At 39.0% G+C, this 26,480-nt stretch overlaps 1 pseudogene; it reads left to right on the top strand.

Annotated features, from left to right (window-relative positions):
* The first annotated feature begins 13,602 nt into the window (after positions 1-13,602).
* Positions 13,603-14,902, top strand: LOC112317727 (serine/threonine-protein phosphatase 2A 55 kDa regulatory subunit B delta isoform pseudogene; annotated as a pseudogene).
* The last annotated feature ends 11,578 nt before the right edge of the window (positions 14,903-26,480 follow it).

Genomic DNA, 26,480 nt, shown 5'->3' with positions numbered 1-26,480 from the left:
TGGGGGTGGGCAACCATACCTTTGGATCATTTTCTTGGTTTCAATTTGGCGATACAGCTAGGAGGTCTTAGGAGACCCCCTTGGTAAGTCCTTGGACTCTGGAGGGGGGTTCCCAGGCTGCCTGTAACTGACCAGCCCCATGAGATACCTTGGGAGTCCCTAGCAACTTTCGAGTGATTTTACTCAGGGACTGCCTTTCACTTTCTCCTGGCACTGGTCACCTGCTACATCTAACTAGGGGAAGGAGATGCATGTTGATGGGCTGACAAGCCCAAAATGGGTAAGTCCTTGGTGTGCACAACCGAGTCCCTGCCCCACCACTTGGGTTGTTTGAACAATTTGAGATTCTGCAGGAATCAATAGGCATTGCTTTGTGGTAGGTACAGCTCAGTAACAAGAAATAAAAATGTCTCAGTTCCCCAGTGTGGAATTTGGTTGGAGCACTCTTTTGGTTGTCTTATTGCATACATCTTGTGGGGCTTCTTGGTAGTTGTACTTTTTATTTAGAATCATACTGCTAAATAGTTGCTTGATTTGTCTTGCTTGTTTCACTGTTATTCTGTGTGTAATCCTTGATTCATAGGTATGGGGTCAGCATCAACACCCAATGGTAGACCCTTGGGTTGCATTCTGGCTGATTGGTCCACTTATAGTTATAAGTTGACGACCAAGAAAGAGATGATTTTGTATTATAACACAGCTTGGCCAATGTATGTTTTGGGATCTGAAGAGCGATGGTTCCTGAATAGTTCTTTGACTTATTATACAATTTTACAACTAAATTGTTCTGTCAGAATTTGGGAATGGGATGAGATACCATGTGTATAAGCATTTATGTCTTTATATAACCAGGATACAACAAAGAAATGGAACAAGTTAATGTTTTGTATAGGAATAAAGCCCCCATTTGCCTGACAGTAAAATTCAGGAAGAAAAGGATAATGAGAGAACAAAGATCATGGCCAAGTAGATGGAAGGTGAGTCCACTTGCTCTTGCACCCAACTAGGACCTTGGCTGAACTGCTGAAAAATAAAATGCACATTCAACAGAATCTTAGCTGATATGAAGTTTGGAAGCCAAAGAGTATAAAAGATGCTTCACAATGGATGCATACAAGACGTGGTGGGATTTGTGACTCTCAGTCAGCCAGCTGGAGGGGAGAACCTATCAATGAATAAGCCACCAGTAATCAGAGCCCAATTACAACAAGAAAGCCCACATAAACTGAATAAAGGACAACTGTAGAGCATCTACATCAGGAGATCAAAGAGACTGCACCACTGAGTCCCAGAGAACTCCTACCACAGAAGTCCACCCCACAAAGACATGCAGGAAAAGCAGAGCAACTGGAAACACAGAAACAAACAAAAAGAGTCACCTAAAATAAGGAGGCAAAGAAAGAACTCCCAACCTAAAGGAATGGAGGAAACCCAAGAAAAACAGCTAAATCAAATTGAGGTAAGCAATCTATCAGACATAGAATTCAAAATAATGGTTATAAGGATGCTTCAGGAACTCATTGAGAACTACAAGGAACTCAATGGGAAATACAGCAGCATGAAAAAGGACATAGAAACTATGAACAAGAACCAGGAAAAAATGAAGAATACAATATCTGAAATAAAAAATACACTAAAAGGAATTAAAAGCAAGCTAGATGAAGCAGAGGACCAAATCAGTGAGCTGGAAGACAAGGTAGAAAGAGATACCGAGTCAGAGCAACACAATGAAAAGAGACTCAGAAGGAACAAAGATAGTTTAAGGGAGCTTTAGGACAACATGAAATGTAACAATATTCACATCATAGGAATATCAGAAGGTAAAGAAAAAGAACAAGAAATAGGAAACCTTTTTGAAAAAAATGACAGAAAATGTCCCTAACTTGGTGAGGGAAAGAGTCACACATGTTCAAGAAGCACAGAGGATCTCAGACAAGAGGAACCCAAAGAGGCCTACTCCAAGACACACACTAAATAAATGGGAAATTTTAAAGACAAAGAGAGAATATTAAAGGCAGCAAGGGAGAAACAGCAAGTAACATTCAAGGGAGCTCCAATAAGGCTATCAGCTGATTTTTCCACAGATATACTACAAGCCAGAAAGAACTGGTATGAAATATTCCAGGTAATGAAAGGCAGGGACCTATAAGCAAGACTACAGTATCCAGAAAGGCTCTCAGTTTAAAATGGATGATGAAATAAAGAGCTTCCAAGAAAAAAAAAGAAGGCTAAAGAGTACATCTCCACCAAGAAAACACTGCAAGAGATGTTAAATGGGGCTCTTATAAAAGGGAGAAGAGAGAGAGAGAGAGAAACATAGGTACAGAAAAAAGGCAATGAATGAATACCTATCAATAATAACTGTAAACATAAATGGATTAAATGCTCCAATCAAAAGACATAGAATAGCTGAATGGATAAAAAAACACAATCCACAAAGATGTTGCCTACAAGAGACCCACCTCAGAACAAAAGATATACTCAGGCAGAAAGTGAAGGGGTAGAAGAAAATATTCCAAGCAAACAAACACAAAAAGAAAGCTGGGCTAGCAATTCTTATATCAGGCAAAATAGACTTCAAAACAAAAGCCATAAAAAGGGACAAAGAAGGTCACTACATAAAACTTAAGGTAGTAGTCCAGCAGGACAATATAACCATTGTATACATAAATGCACCCAACATAGGAACACCTAAATATATAAAGAAAATCTTGGAGGACTTCAAGAAAGATATTGGCAACAACACAATCATTGTAGGGGATTTTAACACCCTGCTGTCAACAATGGATAGATCTTCCAAACAAAATATCAACAAGGGTATTGAGACACTGGATGACACTCTAGAGCAAATAGACTTAATTGATATATACAGATCCTTTCCCAAAACGAAGCAAAGTATACATACTTTTCAAATGCACATGGAATATTTTCAAAAATAAAGCACGTGGTAGGACAAAAAACAAGCCTCCACTAATTAAAGAAAATTGGAATCATATCAAGCATGTGCTCATATCACAATGCATTGAAGCAAGAAATCAATATTAATGAAAAAACTCAAAAATATTCACATACATGGAGACTGAATAATATATTATTAAGTAATGAACGTGTCAGCAATGAGATCAAGGAAGAAATCAAAAAGTATCTTGAAACAAATGAAAATGAACACACAACAACCCAAAACCTATGGGACACATCAAAGGCAGTCCTGAGAGGGAGGTTATAGCAATATAGGCCTACCTAAAGAAGATAGAAAAATATCAAATGAACAACATAACCCCACATCTAAAAATAACTAGAGGATAAGCAAAAAACAATGTCCGGAGCAAGTAGAAGGAAGGAAATAATCAAGATCAGGACAGAATTAAATGACATAGAGACTAAAAAACCAATTCAAAGAATCAATAAATCCTGGAGCTTGTTCTTTGAAAAAGATAAACAAAACTGACAAATCTTTACCCAGATTCATCAATAAAAAAAAGATAGATGACCCAAGTAATAAAATCAGAAATCAAAGGGGAGAAGTTTCAACTGTTACCATAGAAATACAAAGGATTGTCAGAAATTACTATGAACAAGTACATGCCAGGAAACTGGACAACCTAGGTGAAGTGGACAAATATCTAGAAACATACAATCTGCCAAAACTGAATTAAGAAGAAGCAGAAAGCCTGAATAGACTGATAACAATGAGAGAAGTTGATGCAATAATCAAAAAATTCCCAGCACACAAAAGCCTTGGACCAGATGGCTTCACAGGTGAATTTTATCAAACATTTAAGGAAGAACTAACTCCTATCGTTCTCGAACTATTCCAAAAAATTCAAAAAGTGGGAAGACTCTCAAACTATTTTTATGAGGCCAGTGTCATCCTAATTCCAAAACCAGGCAAAGACACAACAAACAAAAAAAATTACGGGCTAATATCGCTGATGAACATACATGTTAAAATCCTCAACAACATACTGAAAATCTGGATTTAAAAATACATTAAAAAGGTCATACACCATGATCAAGTGGGGTTCATCCCAGGGATGCTAGGATGGTACAATATTTCCAAATCAATAGATATAATACACCACATAAACCTAATGAAGGACAAGAACCACATGATTATATCATAGATACTGAAAAAGTATTTGATAAAATACAGCATCAATTTATGATAAAAGCACTCATCAAAGTGGAAATGGAGCATATCTCGGCATAATAAAAGCCATATATGAGAAGCCTACAGCCAACATTATACTCAATGGACAAAAAATAAAACTTTCCCCTTAATTCAGGAATAAGACAAGGGTCTCCATTCTTACCACTTTTATTCAACAGAGTACTGTAAATTCTAACCACAGCAATCACACAAGAAAAAGAAGTAAAAGCCATCCTAATTGGAAAGGAGGAAGTAAAACTGTCATTATTCACAAATGACATGATAGTGTACCTAGAAAACCCTATTGTCTCCACCAAAAAACTACTTGACCTAATAAGTGAATTTGGCAAAATAGTAGGATACAAAGTCAATTTTCAGATATTGAAGGCATTTTTGTACACCAACAATGAAATATCAGAAATAGAAACTAGGGGGAAAATCCCATTCACTAGAGCAACAAGAAAAATAAAGTACCTGGGAATAAATGTAACCAAGAGGTTAAAAGTCCTATACACAGAAAACTACAGAACACTGAAGAAAGAAACTAAGGAAGATATAAATAAATGGAAGTATATACCATGTTCATGGATTGCAAGAATTAACATCATTAAAAAGTCCATACTACACAAAGCAATCTATAGATTCCATGCAATTCCTATTAAAATACAAATAACATATTTCACAGATCTAGAACAAATATTTCAAAAAATTATGTGGAACCAAAAGAGACCCCAAATGACCTTCGTTATCTTAAGGAAGAACAAAGTGTGAGGGATCACAATACCCAATATCAAACTACACTACAAGGCCACCATGATCAAAACAGTCTGGTACTGACATAGGAACAGACACATACATCAAAGGAACAGAATAGAGAACCCAGAAATAAACCCAAGTCTCTATGGTCAATTAATATTTGACAAAAGGGCAGAAGTATACAATATAATAAAGATAGTCTCTTCAATAAATGGTGTTGGGAAAACTAGACTGATACATGCAAAAAAAAATGAAACTAAACCACCAAATTACACCATACACCAGAATAAACTCAAAATGGATAAAAGACTTAAATATAAGTCATGACACCATAAAAGTCCTAGAGGAAAGCATAGGCAGGAAGATTTCAGATATCCCACAGAGCAATATTTTTGCTGATAGATTTCCTAGGGCAAGGGAAAGGAAGGGAAAAAATAAACAAATGGGACTACATCAAACCAAAAAGCCTCTGCACAGCTAAAGAAACCATCATCAAAATGAAAAGGCAACTGACTGTATGGGAGAATGTATTTGCCAATGATTTTTTGGACAAGGATTTGATGTCCAGAATATACAAAGAAATCATATGACTCAATACCAGGAAGACAAACAATGGAATTAAAGATGGGCAAAGGATTTGAAAAGACACTTGTCCAAGGAGGACATACAAATGGCCCTTAGGCATATGAAAAGATGCTTAACATTACTAGCCATCAGAGAGATGCAAAATAAAACCACAATGAGATATCACCTCACACCTGTCATAATGGTAATCATTAACAAATCAACAAACAATTGCTGGTGAGGAGATAGAGAAAAGGGACCCCTAGTGCACTGTTAGTGGGAATGCAGACCTGTGTAGCCTCCATGAAAAACAATATAGAACTTCCTTAAAATACTAAAAATGGAATTGCTTTTTGACCCAGCAATTCTGCTGCTGGCAATATACACTAAGAATCCTGAGTCACGAGTTCAAAAGAACTTATCCACCCCTATGTTCATAGTGGCACTATTTACAATAGCCAAGTGTTGGAAACAGCCTAAGTGTCCATCAGTAAATGAGTGGATCAAAAAACTGGTATATTCACACAATGGAATACTACACAGCAGAAAGGAAGAAGGAACCCCTACCTTTTGTGACAGCATGGATGGAACTGGAGAATATTATGCTAAGTGAAATAAGCCAGTTGGTGAAAGACAAATACCATATGATCTCAGCTATAAGTAGAATCTAATGGACACAATAAACTAATGAACAAAATAGAACCACAGACATGGAAACATGGAGCAGACTGAAAGTGACCAAAGGGGAGGGGGGGAGGACAACAATGGAAAGAAGGGGAAGGGACTAGACAAAGAATATGCATGAATGACCCATGGACATGGACAACCATGTGGGAATTACTGTGGGAGTGGAGGGTAGAATGGGTGGAGGAAGGCAAAGGGGGAAATTGAGACAACTGCCATAGAATAACAATAAAAAATGGTTTAAAAAAGAAAAAGAAGGATAATGAAGAAATGGTATTGCTTAATGCTTTGAACTCTGAAACATCAAGGAAGGTGCCAGGAATATATCCACCTCTGCCACCACCTCCACCCCGATTAATCCCTTAGCTCAGCATACCAGAGGAGCTAATGCTCCTCATTTATATCATGCGTGAAAAGTCTCCCCTTCTGAGACCCAATAGGGCAACCAATTTGGACCAAGGGTCTCCAAACTGGAGCAGTTCAACATCCTTTTCAACATTTCCCTGTTGGATGAATAAATCAACAAGACCCACATGCAGGGCATTATTGGGCACACACTCTATTTTCTACCTCAGATTTACTTAATTGAAAAAATCCTCATACTTCCTATTGAGAGGATTCACAAAAAACATGACTGATCTAATTACATCTATTTTTTGCCACACATCACCCAAATTGGGCAGGCTGTTCTTAACATCTTGCTGATTGCTGATGAAAGAAGGCTAGTCATAAACAAGGCTAATAAGTAGGCCCACCAGCTTCATCAGGAGAATCCTAATGAGACCATGAACCCACTTGGGGCTGTGCCTCTTCTTGAACCAGGTTCAGACCCTAAAAGTGGGGGACAGTCATACCTAGAGCTTTATAAGAGCTGCATCTTAGGCGGCTGAAGAAAGGTATGCCAAAACAGAAAAGTTTAAATATGGTACAGGCTGTACGACAAAAAGCCTGACAAGGACACCTCCACATTCCAAGAGAGGATCTATCAAGCCTATTGAAAGTATGCAGATATAGATCCTCAGGCTGCTGAGAATGTGTGGATGGTCAATATGACCTTCATTATCCAGAACTACCCAGTTATCAGGAGAACACTCCAATGAATTGAAAGGGCTATAGGAATGAACACTTTCCAGTTAGCAGATATTGCTTTTAATGTCTTCTAAGGAAGAGAAATGAAGAAACAAAAGCAGGCAACAGTTTTCATTGAAATGTTTTGGGGCAATCAGAGAAAGAGTCAGGGCTCTGGATGGAAAGGTAATGAGAAAAAGGAATTCAAGGCACTGGGAACCAACCAATGTGCCTGTTGCAAGGAAGAAGGGCACTGGAAGAGGGAATGCCCTAAAAATAATGACAAGAATACTCCCTGAAAGGAAAGAGGGGTGAATCCTTAAAGATGTTGATAAGTTGGGGTAAAGACTCTGATGAGGACTGATGGGGCCCAGAGTCTCCATTAGACATTGCTAGTCCATTGCCATTTCCCCACCAGAGCCCCAGGTACAATTAATTGGCAGTGGGGAGCAAACCAATAGTCTTTCTTATAGACACAGAAGCCATTTATTTGGTCCTGAATAACAAATCATCACTGCACAGTTCCACTTCAATAGTGTTGACAGGACTATCAGGGAAGCCTCAGGAACAGGCATTCCTCAAGCCTCTGCAATGCCAACTGGGAGAACTCACACTAACACACAGCTTTCTTTACATGCCTAATTGCCCCATCCTACTGCTCAGTGGAGACTTGTTATGTAAACTGCATGCTCAAGTAACGTTTTCTCCAGAAAAGCAACAGCTTTACTTACAGGTACCTACAGAACATGCTCTAAGGTTGCAGATGCTCCTTTCTGGTACTGCAGGGCTTGCAGAAGAACTTTTCCACCAGAAATCTATGAACAAGTGAGTAAGGCCATATGGGCCAATGGGACTCTGGGATGGGCAGTTAATGTGGCTCCAGTATCCATTCAACTAAAGGAAAATGTAACTTTGCCTAGAAAAAAACAATACCCACTAAAGAGGGAGGTTTTGGAAAGGATATACCAGTTTTGCAAAAGTTTCTGAAATCTGGACTGATCAGGCCTTGTAGATCTCCCTACAATATCCCCATCTTACCTGTTATGAAGCCAAATTCAGAAGAATACCATTTTGTGCAGGACCCACAGACTATTAATGAGATTACTCAGGACATTTACCCAACTGTCCCCAACCCTTACACTTTGGTAACAGATGTGACAGGGGACAGCAACCACGTTTTTTGTGTTGGATTTTAAGGATGCTTTCTTCTATATTCTAATTGATGAGCAGGCCCTACTTCTATTTGCCTTTAAATGGCAGGGTCCAGCAAATAAGTCTACTGCCCAATATCATTTGACTGTGTTGCCACAGGAGTTTAAGAATTCCTCTATGATTTTTGGAGAATTGCTAGCCAGAGATTTAAGGGACTTACAATTGGACTCTAGAATACTTTTACAATACATTGATGACCTGCTCATAATTTGGGACTCTTATGGTTTGTTTGGAAAATACTATCAACGTTCTTAATCATCTTGCATCCTGTGGATATAAATTTTCCCCTCACAAGGCACAGATTTACAAACAAGAAGTATCTTATGTAGGTTTTAACTTGAATCCAGGAGAGAGAAATCTATGGTGGACCACAAGCAAGCTATTGCTGCCATTAGAACCCCTGAAAACTTAGAGGCAACTCTGGGGGGTTCTTGGATGGTGGGATTCTGCCACATTTGTATTCCTAATTTTGGACTAATGGCTAAGCCACTCTATGACTCTTTGAAGGGAATTGATACAAAGCCCCTAGAATGGGATGCAGGATACCAGAAGGCTTTTGAAACCCTCAAGGAGAAACTGATCTCAGCCTCTGCATTAGGATTGCCCCTCAGAAGCCTTTCAAATTGTGTATACATGAAAAGCAGGTAATTGGACTCGGGGTGTTTATCCAGATGTTTGGAAGATCCCTACAACCCATAGCATACTTCTCTAAGAAATTAGATCATATTACCAAAGGATGGCCTCCCTGCCTTAGAGCAGTGGCAGCATCCTGTGACGTCCTTCAAGAAGCAGAAAAGCTTACCCTGGGACAGTCCATCACAGTGTTTGTGATAACCCTGCTAGAGCAGAAAAGATTTACTGGTTTACAGCTTGACAAATGGGTAAATATCAGGCCATCCTATTAGACAACCCAAATGTCTACTGCAGACACCTGCTGCGTTGAACTGAGCCACTCTACTTCCAACCACAGAAGTGGGCTCAGACCTCCAACATATTTGTCTAGAAATCATGGATCAGGTTTATTCCAGCTGACCATACCTGTCAGACCATCCACTAGTGGGCTTCCACTGGGAGTTGTACATTGATGGGAGTAGCCTCATAGAAAATAGACAAAGAAGAGCCAGGTACGCAGTAGTGACCATTGACAAGGTAATAGAGGCACATATCCTATCCTCAGGCACCTCAGCACAAAAATCTGAGCTAATTGCCCTAACCAGTGTGCTGGAACTGTCTCAGGATAGATGGATCAATATATACACTGACTCTAAATATGCCTTCATGATAGTACATGCCCATGGGGCAATATTAAAAGAAATAAGACTTCTACCTTCAGGGAACAAGGACATTAAATACCTGAAAGAGGTTTTGAACTTGCTTGGGGCAGTAAGTTTATCAGCCCAGGGTATTGGAAGGACAATTCCCAAATAACTAGAGGGAATCAAGAAGCCAATAAGGCAGCAAGGCAAGCAGCCCAGGAGACTCCATTAATAGGAGCTTTAATACGTCACTTAGACGTATCAGAATTAAAATCTCATTACACAGAGTGGGATGAAGAATGGGCCCGAAAATAGGGGTTTACTAATATAAATACTAGTTCTTTATGGAAAACCAATGCCCGTGGTATGATTCTGCTCCCTGAAGCCCTGATATACCCAATCTTGAAACATCTACATAAAGGAATATACTATGGGCAGGATACACCAGCTGATTTAATCTGGCCTTACCTAAAAGAACCATACATACAGAGGACTACTCAAAGAATAACATAGGGCTGCCAACGGTGTGCTAGAAATAATCCTAAAATGGACCACAGCTCAGATGAGAAGGGAGTGCAATACAAAGGGGTATGTCCCTTTGAAGTCTAGCAATTTGACTTTACCAAAATGCCCAGGACCACTGGAAATTTCAAATTCCTGTTAGTTTTTGTAGACACCTTCTCAGGGTGGGTTGAAGCATACCCACCTAGGACAGAAAAGGCAACTGAGGTAGTCAGGATTTTACTTAAATAACTGATTCCTAGATTTGGACTTCCTAACAGCATCCAGAGTGACAATAGACCATCATTTATATCTGAAGTCAAAATGTATGTCAAGTGCTACAAATCCTATGGAGACTATACACATCTTGGAGACCTCAATCTATAGAGAAAACTGAAAAAAAATGAACCATATCTTGAAAAAGACTTCGGCAAAACTGTGTCAAAAAAACACATCTGAAATGGGATCAGATGCTTCCTATTGCCCTGTTCTGGATTTTAGTAGCACCTAAAAACAGGTTCAAATTGAACCCTTTTGAATTGTATATGGGAGATATGGGAGACCCTTCCAAATTCCTATTCTAGGGAACTCACCCATTGAGTTAGAACAGGGGGCAAATTTAAGCAATATATACAGCACTTAAGGCAAGTTTTAATATTTCATAAGTTTGCCCTTTCCAGGTCTTCTTTCTCCACAGAGGAGCGGATGCATTCTTTCTAACCAGGAGTAGAAGTCCTACTGAAAATGTGGAAGACCCAAGGACCAGAACAATAACTTGCAGAACAGTGCACTGGCCCCTAGGACAGGCTACTTATACATCTGTAAAATTAGCAGAATCAATCCTTGCATATATCATATCTGAATTAAGAGAGTCCATTTGTAATAACCCCTATATCACCGTACCTTTACAAATAGATGATGAATCAACATATAATTACACTTTTCCTCCTTGGTTGATTAACACTGATCTAGCCATTGTGAATTCAAATTCTTACATGTGGGTCACAAGATATCCCATGGGCTTTCTATTGCCTATGGAATAAAATGGATCAAGGACAATGATTTTTAGGAACTTTAATAACTCCTCTCTCTGTCCACCCACAAAATGAAACACAACCTTGGACTAGCCCTCTCAAATTATTTGAACAAATCAAAAGAAGCCTCCCAGGAGGCATACCAGATGGAGATGAATATTTCTTTGAACATCCTCTTTTACCCTAGTGGGGAGTGGCAGCCCACAAATACGTCCTATGGAATCTCTCTAAATAATTAATGATTATAGTTAATGGACCTGCTGTTTCAATTGCCAACCTACAGGAATCTTTGGACTCTTTAGCTGAAGTAGTATTAGACAATTGCATAGAATTAGATTATATCTTAGCCAGACATGGGTGTGTTTGCACGACTATTAACTCCTCTTGTTATACTTATATCAATATCTCTTCCTAGGTGGAAACCAGTGTTGCCAAGATTTGTCAACAAGCTACACAGAGGCAACTTACATTGGGCCACCATATCCCTCTACTTGAAGGGATGAGTGAAGGAATCACAGATTGGTTTTCTTCATTTTCATGGATACTAAATGAGATCAAGTCTGTTTTAGGAGGAATCCTAAAACTTGCATTAACTATATTTCTTACTGTCCTTTTGATATATTGTTTAATTAAAATAATTGCTGCCTTAACCAAATTGGGAAGACATATCTAAACCCTTAGAAACAATTCTATTTGATGCTAAGAGCTTTGCTTCTAATCAAGAGCTTTCATTCCACAGCAAATTAAAGGAAACTACTCTTTAAAAGGCACCATAGAAATGGAGTAATAATTGATAGTGGGGAGTTGTACCAGTGACTGGAAAAAATACTAATCAAGTAATAATTATAGAATAGGTTCTACTAACAGATACATAGAAAAATCATGTAGTAAAAGCTTCCTTATGAGTAATTGATAGATATCAGCAGTTGCAGTTTCTGCCTGACCAAGGAATGACTACAAGAACTGCACAAACATCAGCAATTCATGTCAGAACCAACAGAAACACTCCTTGCGTGTCCTGCTCCTAAACATGAGAAGTAAAACTGGAGATAGAGCAATGGAACTGCATGATGACACATGCAGAAGATAACAATGAGACCACCTGAGAGCAGAGCTGAGAAACTGCACATCACCAGAATTTCTTTAGCTGCCTCCCACCTTCCCACACTTCCGCTGTATAACCTAGACAGTATGCCTGAGATGCTAAAATGGTTTTGGAGGAATGAGCCTGCTACCTTATCAGATTGTCAACTTCTGAACAAACCCATTTCCTTCTCAACCAGAACCTGCCTCATGAGTTTGGCTTTCATGGAAGTGAGCATTTAAATATGCAGGTCATTTTCCCAGTTTCAATAACTGATATCAAGGGAACAGAGGAAGACTTATGTCCTCTCCAATGAACATGGTAGAATATTAGCTTGATCTCGGTGTCAGAGGAGTGAGTCAACTCAGCACTCATGGAATCTGGCACTGCCAGGATATAATTGAGTGTGTGTGTGTGTGTGTGTGTGTGTGTAGTGGGGGAAGGTGCAATGAATAAGCCCCCTGGCATAGAAACCTTGAAGGGTGACTCCTGAAGACCTGACAGGGTAGAACAGGTGAAAGAAAGCACCCAGACAATTTATTTCTTACAACATACTAGTGGCCTGACTCATATATGACTAGAAGGCTTTATACTAACAGAAATGGGTAAGATTTAACTTCCAAACCAGTTGAGTTTCCTGGTCACATAAACATCAACCCCAAGTTGAGGACTTCTTTTTTACCTTTAGCAATTTATTATACAAAGCAACATAAGTACCACAAAGGAGATCCATTATGCTTTAGAATAGCAATTTTTAAACTATGCCACAAGAATATTTAAAACATGCAATACCTGACTATTTAGGGACACTGACCTCTTTTACCTTAGATTGTCAAATAAAAAATGACAATAACCAATGAAACAATACCCCTCCAGTGTGAACACGCTGTCTTGAACCATAAATATATAGGTCATATAATAAAGTTGCATAATTTTTGTAACATTGCACAATAAGGCTGCATCTAATTGGTAATTCTTGGTACCATAAATCCTTACATGCAAGTATAGATACTTGATTTTTTAAAAAGTCACTTTAGAGCAAAATGGGTTCCTACTTACTGTTTTTTTATAAATAAATCAAAATTATATTTATTTTTTGTCAGATTGACAAAAATATAACATATATTTTTAGTGTGCCACAGAATTTTAGTAATTAATTCATGTGTGTGGGGCTGCCTGCTTCTCCACAACTACCTGAGTGCAGCCAGCCAGCTGGCCTTGTCAGGAGCCAGAGGTGGCAGCTGGCCCTCCGGCAGCAATGACTTGCAGTGGTGCTTCTCGCGGGTCAAGGGGGCCATCATCGAGGACATGGCGGATGCTGACATCATGTCAACTGTTGAATTGAATTACTCTGGAGGTCTTCTTGTGACAGGAGACAAGGGTGGCAGAGTTGTTATTTTTCTGCGGGAACAAGAGAACAAAAGCCGCCCTCATTCTAGGGGAGAATATAATGTTTACAGTATCTTTCAAAGTCATGAACCAGAGCTTGACTATTTGAAAAGTCTAGAAATTGAGGGGAAAATTAGGTGGTTACCACAACAGAATGCTGCTCATTTTCTACTCTCTACAAATGATAAAACTATTAAATTATGGAAAATAAGTGAACAGGATAAAAGAGCAGAAGGTTATAACTTGAAAGATGAAGATGGATGACTTCAAGACCCATTTAGAATTACAGCACTGTGGGTCCCAGTATTGAAACCCATGGACCTCATGGTAGAAGCAAGTCCACAACAAATTTTTAGGAATGCTCACACATACCATATAAATTCTATGTCCATAAAGAGTGATCATGAAACGTATCTTTCTGCAGATGACCCAAGGATTAATCTGTGGCATTTGGAGATCACAGACAGAAGCTTCAACATCGTGGATGTCAAGCCTGCGGACATGGAGGAGCTGATGGAGGTGATCACAGCGGTGGAGACCCGCCTGCACCAGTGCAAAGTGTGCGTGTACAGCAGCAGCAAGGGCGCCATCTGCTTGTGCGACAGGTGCTCCAATTTTTTTGAAGAACCTGAGGATCCCAGCAGTAGGTCTTCCTTCTCAGAAATAATTTCCTCCATCTCCGACGTGAAATTCAGTCACAGTGGTCGGTACCTGTCGATGAAGGTCTGGGACCTCAGCATGGAGAGCTGGCCTGTTGAGACCCTATCAGGTCCACTTGTACCTTCGAAGCAAACTGTGCTCTCTGTGTGAGAATGACTGCACCTTTGACAAGTATGAGTGCTGCTGGAATGGCGCAGATAGTGCGATTATGGCGGGGTCCTACAACAACTTCTTCAGGATGTTTGATAGAAATACGCAGAGGGACCTTACCCTGGAAGTTTCCAGAGAACAGCAAGCCTTGCACCAGCCTGAAGCCTCAGAGAGTGTGTCCAGGTGGGAAGAGGAAGAAGGACGAGATTAGTGTGGACAGTCTGGGTTTCAGTGAGAAGATTCTGCACATGGCCTGGCACACCGCCAACAACATCATCGCTGTGGCTGCCACCAGCAACCTGTATATATTTCAGGACAAGGTCAACTCAGAAGCATGCAGACGGCATTTCGGCTTGCATGGCTAAGCCAGCGGTTTCTGTCTGGGAAGGGGCGTCCTGCCTGTTGGTGGGACGCAGGGGTGTACGCCCTGTTCTCTGCCTAGACAGGAGCCCATGCACACGCCTCTGGGGCACCATGCATGTCTCTGTGCAAGTGGAGCGCCCACTCGAGCAGACTGATGGACAGAGCTCACTAAGGCCATTACTCACAATAAATGTATTTATCAAAATCTGAGCCGCCCTTTCCAGTTTATAGAGCAAACCATGACACCCAACAGGACACTTGTCCTGTGTCTCTCCTCCCTCTGCTGGCTGGTTGGGCCCTCAGGTGCAACTGTGCAGACCTCCTGGTGTCATCAGGGGAGCAGGCTCAGGAAGCTTAACCCCCACACACTTGTATGTTCTAGCACACCTTCTGGTGTAACCACCTAATAAAACAAAAAAAGAAAATTCTACAAGATATATAGACATCATTTAACATTGCATAACATTGTGCTCATTACCATGATGAAACAAAGGAAAATCAGTCCTTGTTCTCATGAAGTTTAAAATCCAGCTGACTCCTGAAAGTAAATATACACGATAAGTCAACTCTCTAAACTTATTCATCAAAATACTTCCCTTATTCACACATCAGGGGCTATCTTTAGAAAGTTAAAGTATAGTAATGGCTCACTTATTACCTGGACCCATAATCCTGGAACACAATCCTCCAGTTCCAATACAACAAATGTAGTAAAACAGCCACACACCACAGGAGGTCAACATGTGAAAATTTAATCCAATTTATGTATTAGCACAAATGAGCAAAATATGGTCTGGACATTTCATTGTAGCAATTTTCAAAATGTTAAGCTCTGCATATTTAAAACTAAAAATGAGGGATAAAACATAGCAACTTAGGTAAGGGAAATGGTTTGGATAACTTTATTAAATTCACTGTTAAAAAAAATCAGACAAATAGGTCAACAGGCTGATGGTAGGTAAGCACTGAAGCAAAATGTCAACAGCAGCCCATATTGCTGCTATGGCTCTTTGTTGATTGATGGTGCTCACTGCCATTAGTTACATCATTGTCATCTCACCTTAAATGAGACTGAAAACTATCTCAGGGACTGCCACGGAGGCAGGAAACTTCTTAAGCAAGAGTCAACAATAAAATTCTAGATCTCCCTTGTTTGTTTTTTTGTTTGTTTATCTTTACCAAGGTTACATGAATAAATTAGTCTGTAGTAATGGTCATAGGTGAAAAAGTAAATTTTGAATCACATTGCCAAACAGCCAAGGAAATTAGTAGACAAGAGAAATGTTTGCAATCTGAATGAATAGTACAGCTGCCAATTGTACAAATAGAGAAAGCTAATAAATCCCAGGTGCTGACTAATTGATAAAAACTTCTAAAAGAACTCCAAGTGAATAGAAATCTTAAAGCTTGTGAAAAAAATAAAAATAAAGCAAAAAGGAAAATGATTTCATTGGCTAAATTACATAACTGTGTATTTCAATCCAGAAAAAAAAAGAAATTCTAATTTCTTAATGTTATTTTTAAATTGTGATATATATTCACCTTGAACTTAAGAGTAAAGGAAGTGGTGATTCTAAAATAAACATTGCTGTCACATATCAGTGGCCCCAGGAAGGTAATGTGGGTTAGGAGGAGAGATAGAAAACCCAGATTTAATATCCTTTGGGAAAACTAGTGAACTGGTAATTTACTTCAGGAAGACTAGGGAAACTGAAAACTCAACTCAAAATACAATATAAGAATATGCTTTGTTCCCAAGTTTCCTTAGAAAGTAACTGTGCCTTTTGAAAGCAGTAAATGAAATACACAGAATTATTAAGAAGCTACTACATTTATACCAATGAATTTTATATTCCTATATATTTTGACTTTGTAATCTTTTACATCTTCTGCCCTATCTATGATTTTTGCTTTCCATATCCTTTTTCAACAAGAATTTATGTTGAAGGAGACAAAAAAGTAAATTAAAAATCCTTTACAAATCTTCATTAACTATTGTAGAGAGGAGCTTGTATTTCATTGACTGTAGTTTATGCAAATAGGATCAGAGGAATTAACATATTGGAAGGAGCTGACATTCGTCCTGATATATTGAATCGTTAGCATGACAGAATCACTTAAGCTGGATTCACTAACATCAGGTTTCCTCTCATTATTGACCCCTACAGAGTAGGCTCTGACAAGTAGAACTGCTGCAAAGTTCATTAATAATGTGGAATAAATCAATTGTTCAGGAAATACTGAAAACAGATGACACTGAACTCATACATTTTGCAAGTTCAGCACAAATCCAACTCCACCAAGGACACAGAATTTCCCTGTGTCCTTTTCTGCCCTATCCATGGAACCTGGTGTTCAGTTCCCCTCTTTCCTCAAGCAGCCCAAATATGTACAGCTCCTCCACCCCTTGGAAACACAGTAGGCCAATGGTCATTCAAAAAGAAATAGCTTCAGGCCTGAAATAAAGAACTTGGAGGCTTTTACAAGGTAAACAAACATGAAGTAAGTGATGGCCATGATTTATTTTAGAGTGTGTGCTCAGGCTTTGTTCACATTTATGTTGAATTTTTGAAATGTACTGTTTCTATTATACTATACCCTCACTAACAAGAACTCAGTTTGTGTGGGTCAAAAGGCATTGTCAGGAGTAACTTGGTCTATTGTTTAAGATGCAGGGTCAGTTACTTCTAGGATATGAAGAATTCCTTACTATAATCATCAAGCCCTATGTTTATAGGCAACAATGTGTCTTTTAATTGTAATTTCTGTTTTTATCACTAGCATTACCTCACCACTCTTCAAATTATAATTACTTAAACAAATGTCACCTAGAAGTTTTAGTTTAAATATGTGCACACTCCAAAAAAACTTTAGCTATGTATGTTTCTCTTATACAATATAATCAGCCTGTCTATGCTATTGGTGATGAAAATAACATGAATAAAGGAAATCCACAGAGAATCTAAAAATAATCTGATTTTAGCCAATAGATTCCACCTCTCACCCACCAAGCCTTAAATTGAAGCTCCTTTCCTTGATTGATTTTCCCCTCCTAAGAATTGCTTAATACAAATGCTAATGAGCAGAATAATAACCAAAAGGACGTTGAGAAGAGAAAAAGTAAAAGAATCAACAGAAGAGAATAATCTCCACAGCAGGAAACTGGACATAATCTCCTGAGAATTAATTATTCAAATTCTTAAACAAGTGAATCATACTTTATTCTTCTATGTTTCCTTTTTAAAAAATAGTGAGTTACAACATTAGAGAAACTACACACAAGATTTCTTGAGAGAAAAATGGACATGAAAACCATTCCATTAAACCAGTGTTTTGGTTTTACTTTGGGAATAGGGGTGGTAGGGAGGGAAGGTATTGATACTATTTATATAAAACTCAAATTGCCTTGATATGTAGGGGATATCTCCACTGGTTTTAAATTGGTTATCTGTAAAGATTTTATATCTACAAAGATTCAGAACCTCTTTGAAATTAGAAGTCCCAGAGCACATAAAACTGAAGCTCCCTCTGTCAATGTGGTCTTCCCTGGTCCCAGCTGATGCCTCCCTCAGGTCTCAACATAAGTGACACTTCCTCAGAGAATCTATCCCAGACCAATTTTCCTTATTATTCCTTATGTTCACACCTTTTCTTTTCTAGTCCTTATTATATTATGTTTGTTCATTTATCAGATCCTTTAAAATTTTTTTAGCTCCCACCTAAGTTCCACAAGGACAGTAACATTATTGATATTTTTCATCATAGTGACTTAGTAGATGATAATAACTATTTATTGAACAAATGAATAAATAAGAATGTGAGTATGTATATCCAGCTATCCATTCATTAATGTTTTATCTTGATAGGGGACTCAAGAGTTGGAAAATTTTACCTTAAGGTAAAAAGTTATAAGTCTAGCAAGTAATGTATATGTTAAAGCTTTTGTTTCAGAAATTACAGATAAGGCCCATCCTGGCTCCTTGGAAAACAGTGGACCTCCTGGGGCACTGCTAAAGATTACTACCTGAGGACAACTGGAGGCATCCCGGCCTTTGTGTTCCAGGGAGAGACAGACAGACGACCACTGTCCCAGCTAACAGCTAACTGTTGAGGACAGGAATGTTGCAGCTTCTTTCACCTAATCATGTCTGAATCTCAAAGCCCTCACTTCACCTTGTTTATTCCCTGGTATAAAAACATTGGCCTGGAAAGAGAAGGGAAGATGGTCTGTTAGGGTATGAATCCACCATCTTCTCAGATCACCGGCCATCTGAATAAAGCACCCATAAAGATTCAATTACTGTCATTGCTTATTTGGTTTGGTAGTGACAGGCAGCCCGAACGCCAGTGTGTTTTCTGGTTTCAGTTTGTTTCTTAGAAGTTGATGTAAAAACTCATTCTAATGCCATTTTCCTTGTGCACCAAAACCAAAGTAGTCCAACCGGCTTTCAATTCTGTGCAAATCAAACAAACAAAAAAAGTACATTTTAGCACCTCTGTTTTAAGTGTAAACATTATCATAATAGAGGAAATGAGTAGTACCCTCTTTTGTTAGAAAAGCAAAAGAAAAAACTCATTAAGTTTCTACTAAGAGTGAAGTAATAAAAAATCAGGTTCTTCTTAAAATGCAATAGCTCAGAGAAATTTCTACACACTGTGTTCAATACCAAAGTGTTTAAGGTGACATAGGGTAGGATCAGAAATCACACTAACTATATAGTGGTAATCATTTCACAATGTGTAAATACATCAAATCAACATGAGTACATCTTAAATTTACACAATGTTATATTTCAATTCAATATTTTTAAAAAAGAAATCACACAGACTGTCTCCCAGTTTTAATTTCTTTATTCATTTATTGAAAAAATATTAATTTGGGGGCTCCACTGTTTTTATAGTGTGGATGATATAGACACAGAGCTTAAAGCCACTATATATGTGTAACTCTTTATATTATAGAATATACTTTCCAATCTATTGTCTGTTTAAAGTTCCAAGTACAGTTTTATGCTTATTGAAAATATCGATGTTTGACTTCTAGGCCTAATCTCCTAAGTAACTGAGGTAAAGAAAATCTTCCACCCCAAAACTTAGATAATAACGAGGGCCTCTCCAAATTATAACAAAACACAAACATTCGTTTCATCATTCTGTGTAGCTATAGACTACATTTTTTAAACTTTAAATTAATGTGTATGTTTTATTTTTGCCAACAGTATGCCTTTTACTTTTTTTTTTATTAAATGCATTGGGAAGACATTGATTAACAAATATATAGCTTCCAAATATACTTTCAAATACATACTTCTACACTACATGATCTTTTTTTTAATTTTTATTGTTATTCAATTACAGTTGTATGCCTTTTCTCCCCATCCCTCCACCCACCCCAGCTGAACCCACCTCCCTCCCCCACCTCCACCCCCCCCCTTGATTTTGTCCATGTATCCTTTATAGTAGTTCCTGTAATCCCTCTTCCCACTGTCCCCACACCACTCCCCCCTGGCTATTGTTAGATTGTTCTTAACTTCAATGTCTTTGGTTATATTTTGTTTGCTTTTTTCTTCTATTACTTATGTTCCAGTTAAAGGTGATCATATGGTATTTGTCCCTCACCACCTGGCTTATTTCACTTAGCATAAAGTTCTCCAGTTCCATCCATGCTGTTGCAAAGAGTATAAGCTCCTTCTTTCTCTCTGCTGCATAGAATTCCATTGTGAAAATGTACCATAGTTTTTGGATCCACTCGTTTGCTGATGGGCACTTAGGTTGCTTCCAGTACTTGGCTATTGTAAATATTGCTCCTATGAACATTGGGGTACATAGGTTCTTTTGGATTGGAGTTTCAGTGTTCTTAGGGTATAATCCCAGCAGCGGAATTGCTGGGGCAAAGGGCAGTTCCATTTAAAGTTTTCTGAGGAAATTCCATACTGTTTTCCACAGTGGCCTCACCAGTCTGCATTCCCACCAACAGTGCATTAGGGTTCCCTTTTCTCCGCATCCTCTCCAACATTTGTTTGTGCATTTGTTTATGTTGGCCATTCTGACTGGTGTGAGATGGTACCTCATTGTGGTTTTAATTTGCATCTCTCTGATGGCTAGTGATGCTGAGCATCTTTTCATATGTCTCTGGGCCCTCTGTATGTCTTCCTTGGAGAAGTGTCTGTTCAAGTCCTTTGCCCATTTTTTAATTGGATTGTTTGTCTTCCTGGAGTGCAGTCGTGTGAGTTCTTTATATATTTTGGAGATCATGCCCTTGTCTGAGGTATCATTAGCAAATATGTTTTCCCATACTGTTGGTTCTCTTTGTAATTTGGTGCTGTTTTCTTTAGCCATGCAAAAGCTTTTTATTTTGATGAGGGCCTACTTGTTTATTCTTTCCTTTATGTCCCTTGCTTTAGGGGATGTGTCTGAGAGGATGTTGCTGCATGCAATGTCTGAGATTTTCCTGCCAATGTTTTCCTCGAGAACTTTTATGGTGTTACAACTTATATTTAAGTCTTTTATCCATCTTGAGTTTTTTTAGTGTATGGCGTAAGTTGGTGATCGAGTTTCATTTTTTTGCACGTAGCTGTCCAGATCTCCCAACACCACCTGTTGAAGAGGCTGTTTTTGCTCCATTTTATGCTCCTGCCTCCTTTGTCAAATATTAATTGACCATAAAGACTTGGGTTTATTTCTGGGCTCTCTGTTCTGTTCCATTGGTCTATGTGCCTGTTTTTATGCCAGTACCAGGCTGTTTTGATTACAGTGGCCTTGTAATACAGTTTGATATCAGGTATTGTGATCCCTCCTGCTTTGTTCTTCTTTCTCAAAATTGCTGCAGCTATTCGGGGTCGTTTATGGTTCCATATAAATTTCTGCAATGTTTGTTCTATATCTGTGAAATATGTCATGGGTACTCTAATAGGGATTGCACTGAATCTATAAATTGCTTTGGGTAGTATGGCCATTTTGATGATGTTAATTCTTCCAATCCATGAGCATGGTACATGCTTCCATTTGTTTGTGTCTTCCTTAATTTCTTTCTTCAGTGTTGTGTAGTTTTCTGAGTACAGGTCTTTTACCTCCTTGGTTAGGTTTATTCCTATGTACTTTATTTTTCTTGTTGCTATATCAAATGGGATTTTTTTCCTGATTTCTGTTTCTGCACTTTCGTTGTTGGTATACAGTAATGCCTTTGATTTCTGAGTATTGGCTTTGTCTCCAGCTGTTTTGCCAAATTCATTTATTAAGTCAAGTAGTTTTTCGGTGTAGTCTATAGGATTTTCCATGTACACTATCATGTCATCTGCAAACAGTGACAGTTTCATTTCCTCCTTTCCAATTGGGATGCCTTTTATTGCTTTTTCTTGTCTGATTGCTGTGGCTAGGACTTCCAGTACTATGTTGAATAGGAGTGGTGAGAGAGGGCATCCTTGTCTTGTTCCTGATCTTAGTGGGAAAGCTCTAAGTTTTTGTCCATTGAGTATGATGTTGGCTGTAGGTCTCTCATATATGGCCTTTATTATGTTGAGGAATGCTCCCTTTATTCCCATTTTGCTGAGTGTTTTTGCCAGAAATGGGTGCTGTATCTTATCAAATGCTTTTTCCACATCTATTGATATGATCATGTGATTTTGTCTTTGCAGTTGTTTATGTGATGTATTATGTTTATTGCTTTGCGAATATTGTACCATCCTTGCATCCCTGGGATGAATCCCACTTGGTCATGGTGGATGATCTTTTTAATATATTGCTGGATGCGGTTTGCCAATATTTTGTTGAGAATTTTTGCATCTATGTTCCTCAGCGATATTGACCTGAAGTTTTCTTTCTTTGTTGTGTCTTTATCTGGTTTTGGGATTAGGATGATGCTGGCTTCATAAAAAGAGTTTGGGAGTCTTCCATCAGTTTGGATTTTTTCGAATAGTCTGTGAAGGTTAGGGGTTACTTCTTCCTTAAATGCTTTGTAGAATTCTCCTGTGAAACCATCTGGTCCAGGGCTTTTGTGTGTTGGGAGTTTTCTGATTAATGCTTCAATGTCGTCTGCTGCTATTGGTCTGTTCATGTTTCTGCTTCTTCTTCATTCAGTTTTGGAAGATTATATTTTTCTAGAAATGTGTCCATTTCATCTAGGTTTTCAAATTTCTTAGGTTACAGTTCTTTGTAGCAATTTCTTACAATCCCTTGTATTTCTATGGTATCAGTTGTAATATCTCCTCCTTCATTTATGATTGTGTTTATTTGGATCCTCTCTCTTTTCTTCTTGATGAGCCTACTTAAAGGCTTGTCAATTTTGTTTATCTTTTCAAAGAACCAGCTCCTGATTCATTGATCCTTTGAATTGTGCTTTTAGTCTCTATGTTATTTAGTTCTGCTTTGATCTTGGTTATTTCCTTCCTTCTGCTTGCTCTGGGCTGTCTTTTTTGTTGTTCCTCCAGTTCTAGAAGGCTTAGGGTTAGGTTGTTTGTTTGAAATGTTTCTATCTTTTTAAGGTAGGCCTGTATTGCTCTGAACTTCCCTCTCAGGACTGCCTTTGCTGTGTCCCATAGGTTTTGGGTTGTTGTGAGTTCATTGTCATTTGTTTCCAGAAAGTTTTTGATTTCTTCCCTAATCTCATTCTGGACCCATTCATTGTTTAATAGCATGCTATTCAGTCTCCATGATTTTGAGTGTTTGGGGTTTTTTCCTTTGGGGTTGGTTTGTAGCTTCAGTCCCTTGTGGTCAGAGAAAATGCTTGATATGATTTCAATTTTCTTGAGTTTGTTGAAGCTTTCTTTGTGTCCTATCATGTGGTCTATCTTTGAAAAAGTTCTATGTACACTTGAAAAGAATGTGTATTTTGATTCTTTGGGATGTAAAGCTCTATATATATCAGTTAAGTCCATTTCCTCTAGGGTGTTGTTAAGTGACACAATATCCTTCTTGACATTTTGTTTGGAAGACCTGTCCATTTTTTATTGTGGTGTGTTAAAGTCCCCTACTATAATTGTGTTGCTGTCAATATCTTTCTTGAAGTCCTCCAAGATTTTCTTTATGTATTTGGGTGCTCCTATGTTGGGTGCATATATATTTACAATGTTGATGTCTTCTTGGTGAATTCTTCCTTTGAGTATTATGAAGTGACCTTCCGGATCTCTCTCTATGGCCCTTCTTTGGAAGTCTATTTTGTCTGATATGAGTATTGCTACCCCTGCTTTTTTTTTCCTGTCTGTTTGCTTGGAAAATTTGTTTCCAGCCCTTCACTTTCAGTCTGTGAAGGTCTTTTGTCCTGAGATGGGTCTCTTGTAGGCAGCATATCTGCGGGTCATGTTTTTTATCCATTCAGCTCTTCTATGTCTTTTCATTGGAGTATTTAATCCATTTACATTTAAGGTTATTATTGATAGGTAGTTATTCATTGCCTTTTTTTTCCTACCTGTGTTCCTCTGTCTTTCTCTTTTCCTTCCTTTCCTTAAAGCAGTCCCTTTAGCATATCTTGTAGAGCTGGTCTGGTGGAAGCATATTCTTTTAGACTTCTTTTGTCTGGGAAACTCTTTATTTGGCCTTCTATCTTGATTGAGAGCCTTGCTGGGTAAAGTACCCTGGTTGCAGGCCTCTAGTTGTCATTACTTGGAATATTTTTTTCCATTCTCTTCTGGCTTGGAGCGTTTCCATTGAGAAGTCAGTTGCTAACCTTATTGGGGCTCCCTTGAATGTTCCTTCCTGTTTCTCCCTTGCTGCCTTTAAGATCCTCTCTTTGTCTTGGAGATTTGCCATTTTAATTATGATGTGTCTTGCAGTGGGTCTCTTTGGGTTCCTCTTGCTTGGGACTCTCTGTGTTTCCTGGATTTGGGTGACTTTTTCTCTCCTCAGATTAGGGAAATTTTCCATCATTACTTTTTCAAACAGGTTTTCTATCCCTTGCTCTTCCTCTTCTCCTTCTGGTATTCCTATTATATGGATATTGTTACGTTTCATGTTGTCCTGCATTTCCCTTTTTACCTCTTCATTCTTTCTGAGCCTCTCTTCCTTTTCTTCCTCTTTCTGGGTGTTTTTTTCTACCTTGTCCTCAAGTTTGCTGATCCAATCCTCTGCTTCATCGAGCCTGCTTTTGATTCCTTCTACTGTGTTTTTCAGTTCAGAAATTGTATTCTTCATTTCCTCTTGGCCCTTGTTGATAGCTTCTATTTCCTTTTTCATGTTGATATAGTTTGCAGTGAGTTCATTGTAGTTTCCTTGTAGTTTCTGGTAGTTCTCTTTGAGCTCAGAGAGCTCAGTGAGCTTCCTGATGACCATTGCTTTGAACTCAGTATCTGATAGTTGACTTGCCTCTTTTTCAGTTAGCATTCTTTCTGAGGCTTCCTCCTTTCCTTTCATTTGGGGATTGTTTCTTTGTCTTCCCATTGTTTGTGAGACTCTTCTTGTTAGCCTCTGCTTCTGAAATTTATCTATTCTGACTCCCTGGGTTTATGGTATGCACTTCTATGGTAGAATGCCAATGGGATTCGGTGGTGCTGTCTCCTTAATCTCCTGTGCTCACTGGTCTTGAGCTGATGTTTATGGGTGTAACACAGTCTAACTCTGGTCTTTTCAGCACTCCAGGTTTTCTTGTGTCACATGTGGGAAAAAGAGGAATGGGGGCAAAAAAAAAAATAAAGGCAGGAAGTAGGGAAAAAGGGAATAGAAAAGAAAAGGAAGGAAGGAAGAAGGAATAGAGAGAGATCCGAGGCAAGATAAGAAGGAATTTTAACAAAAAATAAAACAACAGAATAAATAAAAGAAGGCAGGAAGAAGGAATAAAAATGGTAAAGGATGGAAGGAAGGAAGAATAAAAAAAAGAAAGAAGGACAGAAAGGAAGAAGGAATTCAGGGGGAAAGGAGGAAAGAAAAAAAAGAGAAAAAAAAAGTCTTCTGCTGGCTTTAAACTGGTCAGGTTAGTTCTGCTGGTTCTTGTCTGTGGAATGGGAGGGGGTGGTTGGAAGGATTGGTTTCACTTTTCTCCCTTCCTGAGCCACACTCTTCGCTGTTGTTCAGCCTTCAGTCTAGTTCCTCCAGGTCCTTCTGCTCCCCACTAGTCCTTTAGTTCACCAGCTGTGCTGTCCTTGAGTTGCACCAATTAGGGGCAACTCACATTCCACCTTCTTGCTCTTTGCTCTCTTAGATGCTAGGGGCTCTTGGTGCTGCTATGGGGTAGTTCAGCCCCCTACTGGGTCGGGTCTTTCTGGGAAATGCAGTCTACCCTAGCCCTGCTGCTCCCCTCTGCTGGGTGTTCTGCCTTCCTCCTAGAGAGCCAGTAGGCCCTGCAGGGTTCTGTGCTCAGGGGCTAGGTAGGAGTTTTTCGGAACCAGTGCTTTTGGGTGTGGTCGCCTGCAGGCAGCCTGGCCTTTGATCCGGTTTTATGGCTGATCTCTGCTTGGGACTTGGGTTGGCTGTGGATCCCCTGCTTGGGGTCTATGCACAGGGCAGCCAGCCACTGATCAGATTGTGCACCAACCCAGGCACTTTTTGTCTGTGCGCCCAGGCAGCCAGGACAGTTATCAAGGTGCTCACCCACCCGGGGTTTCAGGTGTGGGCCCCAGGCCACTGATTGGGGTACACGCCCACTGGGGCACTTTGGGTGTGGTGCCCAGGCAGCCAGGCCG

This window comes from Desmodus rotundus, chromosome 4 (genome assembly GCF_022682495.2).
Source record: "Desmodus rotundus isolate HL8 chromosome 4, HLdesRot8A.1, whole genome shotgun sequence".
Classification (NCBI taxonomy): Eukaryota; Metazoa; Chordata; class Mammalia; order Chiroptera; family Phyllostomidae; genus Desmodus; species Desmodus rotundus.
The sequence above is the reverse complement of the archived record's forward strand: the minus strand, read 5'-3'. Positions and strand labels throughout refer to the sequence as shown.